Source organism: Dermacentor silvarum, chromosome 8 (genome assembly GCF_013339745.2).
Source record: "Dermacentor silvarum isolate Dsil-2018 chromosome 8, BIME_Dsil_1.4, whole genome shotgun sequence".
Taxonomy (NCBI): domain Eukaryota; kingdom Metazoa; phylum Arthropoda; class Arachnida; order Ixodida; family Ixodidae; genus Dermacentor; species Dermacentor silvarum.
In genome coordinates, this window is record NC_051161.1 from 3,532,245 (window position 1) to 3,546,879 (window position 14,635).

The 14,635-nt window shown below is 44.5% G+C and overlaps 1 long non-coding RNA gene across 1 annotated transcript in view; it reads left to right on the plus strand.

The window, feature by feature from the left end:
- The first annotated feature begins 1,041 nt into the window (after positions 1–1,041).
- The window catches only part of LOC125939744 (uncharacterized), a 128,748-nt gene continuing 115,154 nt past the window's right edge, over positions 1,042–14,635 (plus strand). Inside the window, exon 1 of the long non-coding RNA XR_007463111.1 lies at positions 1,042–1,098. This is a non-coding gene — a long non-coding RNA (uncharacterized LOC125939744). The remainder of the gene's footprint in view (positions 1,099–14,635) is intronic.

The window sequence follows — 14,635 nt, forward strand, 5'->3', positions numbered from 1 at the left end:
TGATACTGATGACTCTCGGTTTGGGTCCTGTGCAGTGGCATGTACAGCAGAAGGTACCCTCTTGTACGTCACTTTAACTCCCCGAAGAACGTCTGGTTCTAGGCTGTCATCTATAGCTCGAACCGCTGCAAACTCTTCCTCAAACACCACATTGCAGCGTGAATGGCCAGACGTGCGATTGTTGCGATCCTCATTGCGTTTCTAAATGCTCTTAAAACGAGTCTCGCACTGAATACTAGCTTGCAGCAACATTGAATAAAACAAACATATCACGGCCAATTAGCTCGAACATTTCCCTCTTGCATTTAAACTTCTTCATTGGCCCCACAGATGGCGCATACTTGGCATAATAACCAAGCAGCAGCTTTGTCTATCCATCGCTCCAGGTAACTAAATAAGACGGAAAACGTTTCAGATAAAGTAACAGACAAGTGCCAATCACAGTCGTAAAGGAACCATTGTATAAAACAAAGTTTGTTGCACAAAAGGTCAAATGTACAGCTAAAATTTGTAATACGAATTGACTAGGTGTAGGACACTGTTACAATATTCTGTAAGGTGCACCTCCAGACTGCCTTGAACCGAGAGAAGTTACCGAAGAGCACCATTACATAATGCTGCTCTTAATGAAGACGAATAGCGCATCACTGCTGCCTTACCTTCCTGAACAAGGATACAAGGGAGATGTTAAGTATTGAGGTGGTAATGGAACGAATACAAAGTAACACTAAAGAGCAACATTTTAGACTGAAGTGTTGTATGCAAGGGTATGTGCATGGGTTTTGCAGAAAATCGTTGGTTGATAGATGAAGAATGCAGTCTAACGTTTCCCTAAAGGAATTATGCATCTGGAGATGGTGTCAGCACGCGAGGGAGACTAAGCTGTGTTCAAAGTGGTTTCACACATTACAGCAGTTTTTTAAAGGAAGTGTTCTGAAGACTAACTTTATTTCACGTCTTAAGAGGAGTGAGTGAAAATGTCAACAATCATGCTGACTTGACGGGCATCCTGTCCCATTTTCACGCATCCCGAGCAGTGGCAGTTTTTTTTTTTTGATTATTTATTTATTTCATCATTCATCATTAGTACAGAAGGAGGTCCCGGAGTTACAAGAACTGTCAGGGGGACCTCCTATTGGTAATTTAACAATGCAATAATTAATACATTATGGCAACATAACAGCAACAGACATAAGAATACACAAAGTTAGTGAAGCAAATAATCAAATACAAGAAAGGTGCTTACAATAATTGAAGTTCAAAATATAGGCAAATTATATACATACAGCGTATGAATAGATAAATAAATTGACACGTTATGGAAACATAGGAATGACACATATCAAAGAACACGAGGTTAATTTAACAGATAATTAGAAACAAATATATGCTCACAATACGCAAAGTACAAGTGTTATATAGACTATGTGACAAAAAAAATATAAAACAACTAAAGAGAAGGAGAAAAAAAAGAAGGCAAAGGAAGATACAGAATAAAAATAAATAAAAGCAATCAATACATTAGATAAATACAAAAACATTGAAAACTGGAAAATAATTCTGTATACAATATAGACTCATAGTAATGAGTCTGTGGCCAGTAGTGTCGTTAGTAAATATTTCTTCGTATCTCTCTTGAATGTTAATGTTGTGCGGCAGGCTTTAATATGGGGGGGGGTAGTTTGTTCCAGTATTTAATGGCCGTAAAAAGAGCAGTAAACATTCCATAATTAGTGTTTATTCGAGGGAGTAAAAAATTGTTGTTAGCGGAAAATCTCGTATTGTTAGTGTTGGTAAGAGCAGGCCTATTAAATGTATCTAAAATGATTTCATGATTTAGTGTGCGGTATATTAGTAAAACCAATTTGAGCTGGAATGTAAGTTACTGCAATGTAGGTAACGCAACTATCAGGTACTAACAGAGGGTACTATAAACTTAAAGTGAGGCAAGTTCACTAGAAAATATACAATGTGTAAATAACGTGGGAACAATGGAAATACAATACCATAAAGTAGAAGATAGTGAGAGAGAAAAAGTATACTGTGTATACGTCTATAACACAAGAAAAATAATGTGCCAAGGTGGAGAACAACGGAGGTGGCATGTGTTTGGATTTTGATTAGTTTAGCGGTCCTCATTAGTAGTGCACCATTTCTGTCGGGGTCATTTACGTATTGATATAAATATTTTAAATGAATCATCCTGAACTCTTGGAGGAAGGGATTACTGTTAGCCATAATAAATGTTGGTTACGATGCGAATTTCTTTCCTTTGCAAAAGCTGCATTAAGCTAAGCAACTGCAGCGGTGCACCATGCAAGATGAACGCATCAAGGTGACTGGAAAAAAGGCCGTTGTAAACAAGCAGTCTGTTTACCTGGGATTGCAAAGACTTGTGAATTCTGTGATAGAGATACGGCTCTCGCACAATTTATCTCACTTACATGTGGGATGCTTGTATTAACAAAAAAATAGGTTTAGCATTCATGTCAATATTGCATTTCTAATTCTGAAGACAACAGCTTTACTTTTCTGTGTGTTAATTAAAAGTCATTTGGCAATGCTACAGCTAGCAGGCATTTTAAAGTGGCACTCCTAGACTAGAAAATTCATTGATAGTAGCTGCATTCAGAAAAATACCAGTGTTGCCTATGTAAGAAATGTCAATGCTGCATTTATTATAAAAGTGTTGATATAAAGATTGAACAATAGCGGACCTAATATGGCACCTCGACACACTCCTCCATTGCTTAATAGGAGCTCAGAGTTGGTTTCGTTGATTACTATAAAGTGGAAGTGACGATTAGGTAATTTCGCATTAAGTTTTCAGCTGTACCACAGACACCACATTGTTCAAGTATTGATGGCAATGTAAGATAGTTACGTCTATCGAAACCGTTAGAAAAAATGTATAAATATGCCAACTGTGATTAGTTTACATTCAAATCCCAGCAATATTATTTTTTTAATTAGTGCATCTGCTGGAGCCCTAAAGCGGCGAAAACTGAACTGCGCATTAGATAGAATAGAATATCTCACAGCAGATGGTAATTCTTCAGGAAATCAGGAAAAAGTTGGTCTACAAGAAGTGAGCGAATTCTAGGCTGAACATTTCCTTTTAGTAATGTGTTCGTGCTTGTAAATAAACAGGGAACTAATCCTGAGCAGATGCCGTCAAGACTCAGGTTGAGGAGCTTGTATTAGAACTTCCAAGGTGACGTTACCAGCAGACATTTGTTTTTGCATATTTTCTGACTTTTCCACGGCTCCACTCAAGGTGACATGGACCCTTCGGTATTCCAGTAGTGTAGCTAATAAATCTAGCCTACTCTGTTTCTGTTTAGTGCCGTTTTTAATATTTTGCTTTTGGAGAAAAATTGTAATACGAACAACGTTTATGCAATTAAAGTTTGTTTGAGTCAAAGAAGTGCAAAAACTGAGTATCTAGCCATAAGCAATGAAGTGAAAACGATAGGGGGAATTTTAAGAACAGGTTAACTAGACTGTATTTCGAGACAAACCGTTTGTAGCCTATTTTTTGTTGACATTAAAAGGCAGAAGTGGAGTTTGCAGGCCATGTAATCTGCACAGCAGATGGTCATCAAGGCAAAGATGTTGAGGATGGCAGAAAATTAGGTATGACGAGTATCGGATATTTGCAAGGATACACCGACATCAGTTGCATGGCACAATACGTGCGACAGCGATAGGCCTTGCAGTGGACATGCAATGGCTTCGTAATTATTACTGTGACACATATTGCATCTCAAGCTTTTTTTTAAATGCTTTTATCAAGGCAGCAGAGATGAGATGGTGACAGTTATGATGATTTAGTCAATTGGTTGCATTCTGCTACATCAATTAATATTGACAGAAAAATTTTACTGCTACAATGTCTTCACAGTTTTTTTTTGTTCTTTCATCTGCATACGATGCATTGCAATGTGATAACAATGTTTTACATTCTAGGCAGCACCAGCAAGCTGATGTTGGAATGATTAGGAAATTACTGCAGCTGGCTTGCTCTTGTCCACTTTTATGTGGCTGTACGTGTTTCATTAGTAAATACAACCAAAAACGACGTAGCCAAGGACATACAGAAGCAAGTGACTTCACTGCTTTTTTAATAAGCAAAACTTTCAGGCAAAACTTTCGAGACAAGGTCTCGGAACCGCGTCCGCGGCGGGTGCCCAGACCCACTCGCCGGACTCAAATCTTATCGATTTGATAATAAAGGTTACGTTCTTCTTCTTCAGGAAAGTACAGACTAAAAATAGTCCTGCAATTAGTAATAGAGTAGTTATTGTAACGAGCTGAAAGTGCTTACATACCATTTACAGAAGAGGAGCCACGAGATTGTCGATGGTGCTTTATTGCTGGACCTCCTGACAGGTCATCAGTTGCTGCACTTCCTGTGGAACAAAACAAAACAAGCACACCTGTAATACCGTGGCTACTTCATCTCTAAACAAGTTCAAATAAATGAGCAGATCGAGCAGTGAGCGTAATGTTCGCGTTGTTTACCGAAACCAATTTCATATAATAGAACTGATAACTTTGCTAGTTGGTAATGATTCATTACGAGTACGGTAGCGCAACGCATGATGAGAACAAGACAGTAAGCAGGACGGGTGCTAATAAAGGTTAGCACACATGAAAGCGCCCGCGGTACTAGAAATTACAGACAATAGAATTGACATCCAGGCTAGTTGGTAATGATTCATGAAAAGTGTGGTAGAGCAAAACAAGACAAGTATAAGGAAGGGTGCCCACCCAGCTTGCTTCCTCGACCTGTATTGCGCTGCCATACTCATAACCAATGTCAGATTATTGCATACAACAAAATACTGTTTGCAGTAAGAGCGCATTGTTTTCAACCCACAACTGTGTATGGTGAACAAATCCAGAACAGAACAAATCCCTTGTTCATGTTTGCGGAGGCGCTATTCCAGCAAAAAAACAATTGCTTTAATCACAAGTCCTCAGTAGAACCAAGGTCAGTATTACCCCTCATTCTTAAGAGTTATAATCCAGCTATTACAAACTTCTGTGATGCCACAGCTACAAAAATTTGTTTTTCCTAGTAATATTTAATTAAAATATGCCACTAAATTTCAATATCTACTGAAGCAGCATGATGTTATGTGGAAGACGAGGAGTAGACATAGGCATCGTATTTTCACAACAGTTGGGGGAAAGGAGAAGCGAGTTGTGCAGTGTGAAGAGATATCACTTTCAGAGTCATTAAAACATCCATGACGAAGCACTGTCTAATTAACAATGTGCACCAATGTCTCCTATAAATCTCCTATGCTTACTTCGTATAGCTGTCTACTAATTTTCCATTGCAATCGATGCTTCGCCGTTCGACACGGCGCCTCTTTTTTTACGTTGAGCACGCGTATAAGGGCTGCTGCACATGGCGGCTATTGATTCGGATTTCGAGTGAATCCGGCATAGCCTCACTTCGGTTACTGAGTACATTATATTTAATTACGACCGCTTCGTGCATATGGGGATGTTCCCATCCCTAATAAATGCTGTACATTTTTAGAACAGTCTTTTTTGGGGTTTTATTTTTCGTGAGTCGTTAGCATTGCCTACTGGGCAGAGTAGCAATACTGAGACACACAACATTCATGTGCATTTCACGCGCCGTTGGTATAAAAAACTCTGCCGAAGGGGCCACTGGGGACTGCAGTTTTTTTTTTTTTTTTTTTTTTTTTTCAGGGTCAAAAAAGCACGCAAAGCAATTTGAAGAGAGGTGAACATAGAGCAACGTATTCATTCTCTAGGCATAACCTATCCGTACTATTAGAAATAATAGTTAGTTGGCTACATCCATCTCTTTAAAAAATATAACAAACTTATTGCTGTGTATATATTTAAATATATTGTGTGTGTGTATAGTGTTCACAGCCGTAATTTAAAAAAAAATGTTGAAATACGGATGAGGTAGCCGCCGCTGGCGCTTCTAGTGCGCTTGTCGTCCTACTCTCGGGATTTGCAGAAGTAAAGCAAAATAATGAATTAAAAGCCGCGCACGTCCGCGCCTAGTAGTAGTAGTGATTTTATTGAAGAAGAAAATGACGCTCAATTGCCTACACTAATGCAGTAAGCTTTCAACCACAATAACATTTTAAGTGAAAGGGTAGAGGCAACTCTAAAGAAACCTCAAATGATGCAGGTAACAGAACTCTGGTAATGACAAGTTGCCCAGTGGGGAGGGGCATGCCTCGGCATCGCCGGGGCGGGCGCGCAGTGACGGCCGTTAGTCCGAGACGCGCGAAAAGAAATTATCATCATCACCAGTAATAAGAGGCGCACTTCCGGAAAATGCTGGGCTACGATCGCCCAGCTTCGCTGTTTCAAGCCTTGTGCGGCCGAGTGCAAGGTTAAGTGGGTTTTTTTTTTTCTGTTTATTTTTTTTTTATGAATACTGCGAAAAAGCCGTTCTGATGACCTAGTTGCTTCCTTCTTTCAAGGTCTTTTCTGCGCTGCGTCTGTCCTGGCGTGTGCGTTTTACGGTTTATCGCGTAATAGTAACGAGCTGGTCTAGCGTCCCAAGTGGGAGCTTCGACAGAAATAGTGATTGCCTCGGTGACGGTACACAACTGGCAGGGCCGAGTGAATCGGGTGAGCAGCACGCACCCACCTTCCACCCCTATTCTCGCAGCACACGATGTTTGCAACGATGTTTGCAACGATGTTTTCGTGGGGCGCACCGACTGCAGAGTAGTTGGAAGAATCACTTTTGCATTGAGCATCCGTTGGCGCCCTATATGCTTGAACCGTGATTCGTGCCGAACCGGCAACCGTTGTTATAGTTCCGGTACAGGTTTGTTTCGGGTTCAGTTCCGGCTAGAATTCCGGTTCGGGCTTGGTTCGACACGCTGCTTATGACTGCACTCATTTTGTCAGACGTCTCAGCTTGTGTGTGCGCACAGCAGGGGATGCTGAGTCAGTTCTTCCGAAAATGACACGAGAGCCTTCGCTTTGGAGCTTATATTGCGCGCGTACCGCCAAAGCACGAAGGTATCCGAAATACGAACGTTCGACAGTGCGCTGCATTGTAGTAGCCGCACACCGACTGAGCGCTCGAGGCAACGGATCGAGCAAGCCGCGAGAGACAACCAGAGTTCGGTGCAGCGGCACTGCAGCTGCCGTCTTTCCATTGCGTCATCACGTCGCGTCCAATCGATAATAGTCGCCCCCGTCAAGGCCATCTGCAACCGGCTGCGACGGCAGGTGTTCCGAGCGAGCTTCTTTTCTGCGGCGCTCGCATCTGCCCGCGACCCTCGCCCAGATGACTCATCCGCGAACGCGCGTTCACTGCGTGTGCGTGCGAAAAAAAAAAAAAAAAAGGTACACGCTGCCTGGGTCTTTTCGCTCTTTTCAATTATGTCAGCTGAGTGGAACCGGAAATGATGGAAATCTGTGGTGCATCTGAACTCTCGAAGGAAAAGGCGCGCTCGATGTCTACTTCAGTGTGCTAGGCAAACGAAAGAAGTAGCTACGCAGAGCAGTGGGGATTCGGTCTCAAAATAATGCGCTGGCTATGTAATCTGCGTTATCTAAAGAAAAGCGCCTTCAGCAAAACAGATTGGCTGCACAATTGCTATAGCGATTGCGCATACTTGTAGCCCAAATTGCTCGTCACATTACACGAAGGAGGATATAGGTGTAACACATTTCAGGATTTTAATTTTAAGAAGTTGTAGCGCCCCTTGGCTTGGGCCACAGGCCACAGCTCGCTCCGCGTGCAGCGCCCGCCAAGGAAGATGCCGCGCAGCGTGTGCAGAAACCCAAATCTGTCGGAGCTAATGCGATGAAGACCCAGCTCCAACTGCGTTGGATTTCGAACTGTTGTTTTTTGAACAGCGAAGCTGTTTAAGCCAGCCGTAATTTGTGGTGCATACCGGTGGTAGCCATGGCAACCCGAAAGAGGAGGAGACCGCATGCACGCGGTCTCCTCCCTGCCTTCCCGACCCCTGCCTCTCACCTCTCCGCGGTGCGCTGAGCCAGGAGGAAAAAAAAAAAAAGAAAAGAAAAGAAACACCGCAAATCCACGAAGTGAATGATGAGGAGTGGGCGAAGGACCGGGGGATCATTCGGGCAAAACGCCGGAAGCCTTCTGCGGAAGCCGGCTTCGGGAACCGGAAGCCGGAGCTTGGCATACATACATATATATATATATATATATATATATATATATATATATATATATATATATACTGTACATGTGTGCAAAACACATGTACAGTACATGCTCTGGTATACACAGTATACATGCAAACCAGAGCTAGGGACAACGGACAACTACGAGGGACAAGGCTCGGCCCTCCTACCTGCTTTTGTGGCATGCCAGGAACGCTGTCGCTCGTAGGCGCCGACGCGTCCAGCGCTAGTCACGTGAAATGTCGCGAAAGGGAAGGTACCTCCGAAAATGATCGCTCCAGAATACCTTCCTACAAGCGTAGTTAAGTTAAACCAAGTTAAGACCTAGCAGCAACCATATATATATATATATATATATATATATATATATATATATATATATACACAGGGTGTCCCAGCTATCACGCAGCACGCTTTAAAAATAAAAGAGGAACGGCGTTACGCGAAGCAAACCTAGTGCGTATTGTTTCCAGTACAGTGGAGTAGCCGCCAGTATTTTTTTCGTTACTGAGATTTAACTAGGTAATTGTAATTAATTATCTAACTCGAGTAGTACTGTCCTAATTACGAAAGTGTCAATGAGAGAGTTGTAGAGCAACATGAAAAACTCCCGATACAGGTTTCTGTTACTGAATACGTGCTACATAAATGTGTTTTTCCGAGTGTGAAAGAAGCCCGCGAATACACGCAGAATTGCCGCACGACTGGCCGCTCGAGGCTTTTACAATATTTACATAACGACAGTGAGTGGCGCCAGAACAACAAAGATGGAGGGCCGGGGCACAGCTCGTCCTCTTTCTCGTCTGCTATACAACTTTGCTCGCAGGATTATGATCATCATCATCATCATCAGCCTATATTTAGGTCCACTGCAGGACGAAGACCTCTCCCTGTCGAGCTTCCCAGAGATGGGCTAGGTGGTTGGTTGTCTATAGCCAGCGTGTCTGGTGTGGTTTGGAGCTCTTTAGTGGTGGCATTATAGAGTTCCTTTAGGAAATTCCTCCATCCTTCTGCCGTAGTGGGTGTCTGCTGGCGTTCTCGGTATTTCTTCCAGTCCGTCAGCCTGGCCGTCCCTAAGGCTAGGCGGACCTTTGCCGTGTTCACCGTCGTGCATAGGATGTAGTGGTCGCTGCCTAAGTTTTCCTCAAGGAGTAACCTCGAGGAACCCTTTCTTGATAGGCAACTTTCAGCTTTTTTTTTTATAGAGAACCAAGGTAGCTGTGGAATCTTTGTAGATATTTCCCAAGATATTCACGTATGCCTCCTGTACTCCTTGATTACGCAATGCCTCTATGACTGCTGGTATCTCTACTGAATCAAATGCCTTTTCATAATCTATGAAAGCCATATAGAGAGGTTGATTGTACTCCGCAGATTTCTCTATTACCTGGCTGATGACATGGATATGATCCATCGTAGAATATCCCTTCCTGAAGCCAGCCTCTTTACTTGACTGACTGAAGTCAAGTGTTTCCCTGATTCTATGGGAAATTATCTTGGTAATATTTTATACATTACTGATAACAAGCTAATGGGTCTATACTTCTTCAATTCTTTAACGTCTCCCTTCTTATGTATTAGTTTAATGTTGGCGTTCTTCCAGCTCTCTGGTACACTTCAAGTCGTGAGGCATTGCGTTTAAAGGGCCGCAAGTTTTTCAAGCATGACATCTCCTCCATCCTTGATTAAATCGACTGGTATTTCATCTTCTGCAACAGCTTTTCCCCTGGTCATGTCTTCCCAGGCCCTTCTAACTTCATCGCTAGTTAAAGAAGGAGTCTCTGACTCTGTATCCTGTCCATCACTACTTCGAATGAAAGTAGCTTGGCTGCTCTGGGTACTGTACAGCTTAGTATAGAATTATTCCGCTGCTTTTACTATGTCATCGAAATTGCTGATTATTTTACCCTGCTTATATTTCAGTGCATACATTTTGCCTTGTCCTATGCCAAGTTTTCTTCTCACTGATTTCATGCTGCGTCCATATTTTACGGCTTCCTCAATCTTTGTCACAGACCCCGTGAACGAGGCGCAGACGCCGGACCAAATTCCAAAGCCGACTTATCAGCTTCCGAAAATAATCCCACGAAAGCAAGGACAATTAAGAGTGGGCCCTCTGGTGCGCCAGCGAACGCCGGTTTCTGTCCAAAGACCGAGTCAGAGCCCAGAGTTGTCAAAACACAACAAAATATATTCTTCACACAAGGGAGTTACACACACACTTGCACACTTAGGCTAGACACAACACAATACAAATCAGATGGGTATTAACAACCACAAGAAAATAACGACAAGCACTAAGAGTCCAACACGTAAAACACAAAATAAAAAGGAACACTAAGTTTTCAATCGTATTCACCAGTGTTGGTCTTGAAGTCAGACGATCTCGGCGTAACTCGGGGCAAATCTCGAAGAACTTCTTCCGGAAATGCAGACGCTCGATGAACCCGTCGACTAGCTTGCCGGGGAATCCCCTTCTTCCGCAGACACTCGGTCTTCACGTTACATCACTTCACCGGTGCGGACTGAACTCTCGAACTCCCACTGACGATTCTCGCACGGCGGTTATATAGCCGTCTCAGGCGTTCTCGAACATTCCTATGGGAGTCGTGATCTCGTAGCATGGCCAAAGCTTGGGAACCGTCGAGTCTTTTCTTGTACCGTCGACCGCTGCTGCCGGAGCTTTGTCGAGGGAAGGGGGGGGGGGGGGGCGGAGGTGATGACTCATGCTCTTGGCGCACGCTCACGCTGTAGTTATCTCTCTCGACTCGCCGGGTGAGAAGGTGTCTCGGCGCGCGCGTGGGCTCTCTCTCTCTCTCTCTCAGGTTAACGTCGCTTCGTCGAGGTTCTTCTAGACGTTTCGGCGCCGTTGTTCGCGTTGTTGTTTGAGGCGTATGTGCTCTCCCCCTCTGTTGTAGTTGCCGCGGGGCCGGCGTGTTCTTTCGCTGGCTTGCGTGACTCGCGGCGCGCGCTTGGATTACGCGCTCTTTTGTGACACTTTCCCACTTTATAATTTCGAATATCCCTTACTTTCTTCTTGTTGATCAGTTTTGACAGTTGAGCGAATTCTATATGATCTCTTGAGTTGAACATTTTCATGTTTTGTTGTTTCTTTATTAGGTGCTTTCTTACTTGGGAGAGCTTACCTACTGGTTGCCTTGGTGCCTTACCTCCCACTTCAATTGCTGCTTCTGAAATCAGCCTAGTTACGGCTTCATTCATTAGCTCTATGTTACAATACGTCGCCGGTGGCGACCTTTTACGAGAATTCATCGTTGTTAACTCAAGTTTCCACGTCAATCCGACACTATTTTTGTTGCCACTTACGCTCAGGAGTAAGCTTTTTCTTTGATGAATTTTCACTCAAACTCCTGTGAAAGGACGACTTTACCGAACTAGGAGCTTCTCATCCTATTCTAATAGTCATTGGGCGTCAATAAGAACAAGATAACGCACACGATTTATGTTTTCATCTTCGCATGAGGTAGAGGCGCATCCTCCTTAGAGTATTCACAGCTTTCCCGCAAACGCTAGACACACTTGTCCACAGTTAGCCCTTTAGGGAATCCTTTCTATAGGCCTTTTGCAACATTTAATGAATTTTAGCACCATTCTCGCCCAATTTCACAGCAAATTTTACATTTCTCCTTTGTTCTGTCTGGTTGTCAGTCTCTATTTCGGCAAAGACTAAAATCGGTAGCAACCGTCTCACGATGACTGTCGACGGTAATGCGTTCAGCATTGAATAACAACGTATTGCCGTCGTCAAACCGAGTTATGTATGAGGCGTGTACTACAACATAGTACACGCCTCATACATAACTACAAAGAGTTACATACATACATACACACACACACACACACACACACACACACACACACACACACACACACACACACACACACATACATACATACATACATACATACATACATACATACATACATACATACATACATACATACATACATACATACATACATACATACATACATACATACATACATACATACATACTACAACGTGTACTACCTCTTTCGCACTTCCCTATGAACACCAGGCGTCATTTAGCGCTGGCACCGCGTAGCCTGCGCGTCGCCTCCGAAATGCATTTCGCGACGGTGCGTGCGAACGCTCAGGAACGCGTCGTACGGCAACCGGGCTCCTCTCTCGTGCTTCTTTTATGGCGACATCAATTATATGGACGCATTCCCACCCTCGTCATCGCCGTCGGCGTCGCCGTGATGTTCCGTATAAAGTCCAAGTGCGATAGCATCGTGGCCGCGCGCCGTATGATGTAGGTGCGAGTGAAAGCGCGCTAGGATGAGCCGAAGACGATGGCTTTATCACGGGCGTGCAAGCGAGGAAGTTTGGGAGGGTGCACGCTGTCTTCCACCTCGTGCAAGGCACCGGGGGAGGGGGTGCGTTCTGCACCGGCGGCGGCTGCGTATGGAGTGACTGAGCGCGCAACCGCGCGGGCCCTATCTCGAAAGCGATCCGCGATGAGTACAGAGTCCAGGTGCACCGAGGGCTGATGTGCGCTGTGTTCTCGTCGCTTAGTTCGCGCTGAAGCGAGAGGCAGCGCGAAGGTCGCTACTGCTGCCGCTCTTTCTCACGCACGCGTTTTGACAGCGCGAGTGTCCACGCTCATCGAGTGAGATGCGTTTATGTTAGTCTGTGAGCGCGTGATCCCATGCTTATTAATTTGGCTAGTAACGGAATGTTTACGAGATTATACGGCTTATAAAGCTGCTATCGTATAGCTGTCTACTAACTTGCAAACGCAATCGATGCTTCGCCTTTCGGGAGAAACTGCAACATTTTTGGACACGCTGCGCCATCTAGTGGTGCCGCCGAGAAGTCCGCGCGTGTCGTGCCAGTGCCTGCCAACTCTGACAATTGTTCCTTCGCTTGCCGCACATCCAAGTTGGCAAGAGGTTCATTGCAGGGGCGTAGCTAGGGGGTCTTATGGGGCTTCAGCCCCCCCCCCCCCTGAAATTTTTTCTTAGCGCTGACCAAAACAACCACCGGCGCCGGGCATCATTCTGGATTTTGTCTACAATGTATTTTTCACGCAGGATATTTCGCCACGAACATTGCGAAATCGGGCTGGATTTCGTGGCAACGCTTCTGCGCTTGGAGTCACATAACACAAGGAGCCCCATCCGAGCACAAAGTTTCAAGGGCTTTTCGATAGTGAGCGTGCGCGTCGCGACATCTCGCAGCGGCCGTGGGATCTAGGAGCGCATGGATTTCAATTCCGAAACTTTGTGGGTATAAAGTTCGCATAAACATTTGACGCGAAAGGTGCACTGACATTTCCAAAGGCGTGCTCTAGATTTTCAATTCTGGAACTTTATGGGTTTAATGTTCTTGTAAACTTGGGTCAACAAGCGCGCACTGGAGCCCTCGTATTCATGCCGTTCAACAGATGGAAGCACGCGCTCGCAATATTACATACACAAAAATACTAAATATCACCGTGACTGTCAGCTAATAAATTTCTCCAAACATTTTCAGGAAGCGCGCCTAATGTGATTGATCAGCTGGACCAGGGCAGGCAAAGTAAAATAAGAGAAAACAGAAGAAAGTTAGGGGCCTATTATTGAGACAGTTCTTTTGTGCGGGTGACAAAGTCTAGCTCTCCGTGGCCATAGGGACAGTGGTCCTATGAATTAAAGCAAAGCCCCGGCTGGAAATACTGGTATTTTCAAAGCGCTTCTTCGCATGCATGGAGGAAGGAAACCCAGGGGAGGCCCCGGCCAGCACGGATGTATTGGAGAAGGTGTGGCGGAAGTCACGCGCTGTTTTTCGCAAAGGAGCACTGGGACGGGTACCCCAAATGTCAACGTTGCCATAGCAGCCGCGCTCTTGAAGCTTTCGCTGCTGCTCTCGGTCCCTGAAAAGTGAGATGAGATTTTTCCACCGGTGTCTTTCTCGCAGCACCTTTTGTTCACGAGAAAAGCTGACTTTGGAGTGTGGTGTGTAAGCTTCAAAGATGTGTTTTGGGTCTGTGAGTGTGAGTGTCAGCCAGCAACAAATACACTCAAGCAATCACGGCGCGGGTCTTTGTCGTCGTCTTCAATGTGGCACGGAGAAACACAGGAGCGCGTCTGCTTCACTAAATCTGCTACAGAAGTTTCGTAGGCTTTGTTTTGACGCGCGTCGGCAGCACACACTTCCGGCGGCTCATAACAATGCAAGTTCAAAGTTCGCACCCATGTGCTCCGGCGAGCTGCAGAACCCCTGATTGGAGGCGCAAAAGGAGATGTCACACCAACATGGCTGCACTTCCGGCTTCAAAAACAAGACGTCAGGGCGTCTCCTGTTTTGTTTCTTTCCTCCATGTTCGCATGCGAGCTGATTGTGGAGATACATATCTGAAGAACCATTTGGAAAGTTGCCCCAGTAATGCTTCGTATTTAAGCCCAGATGTACAAAACCAAATTATAGAAA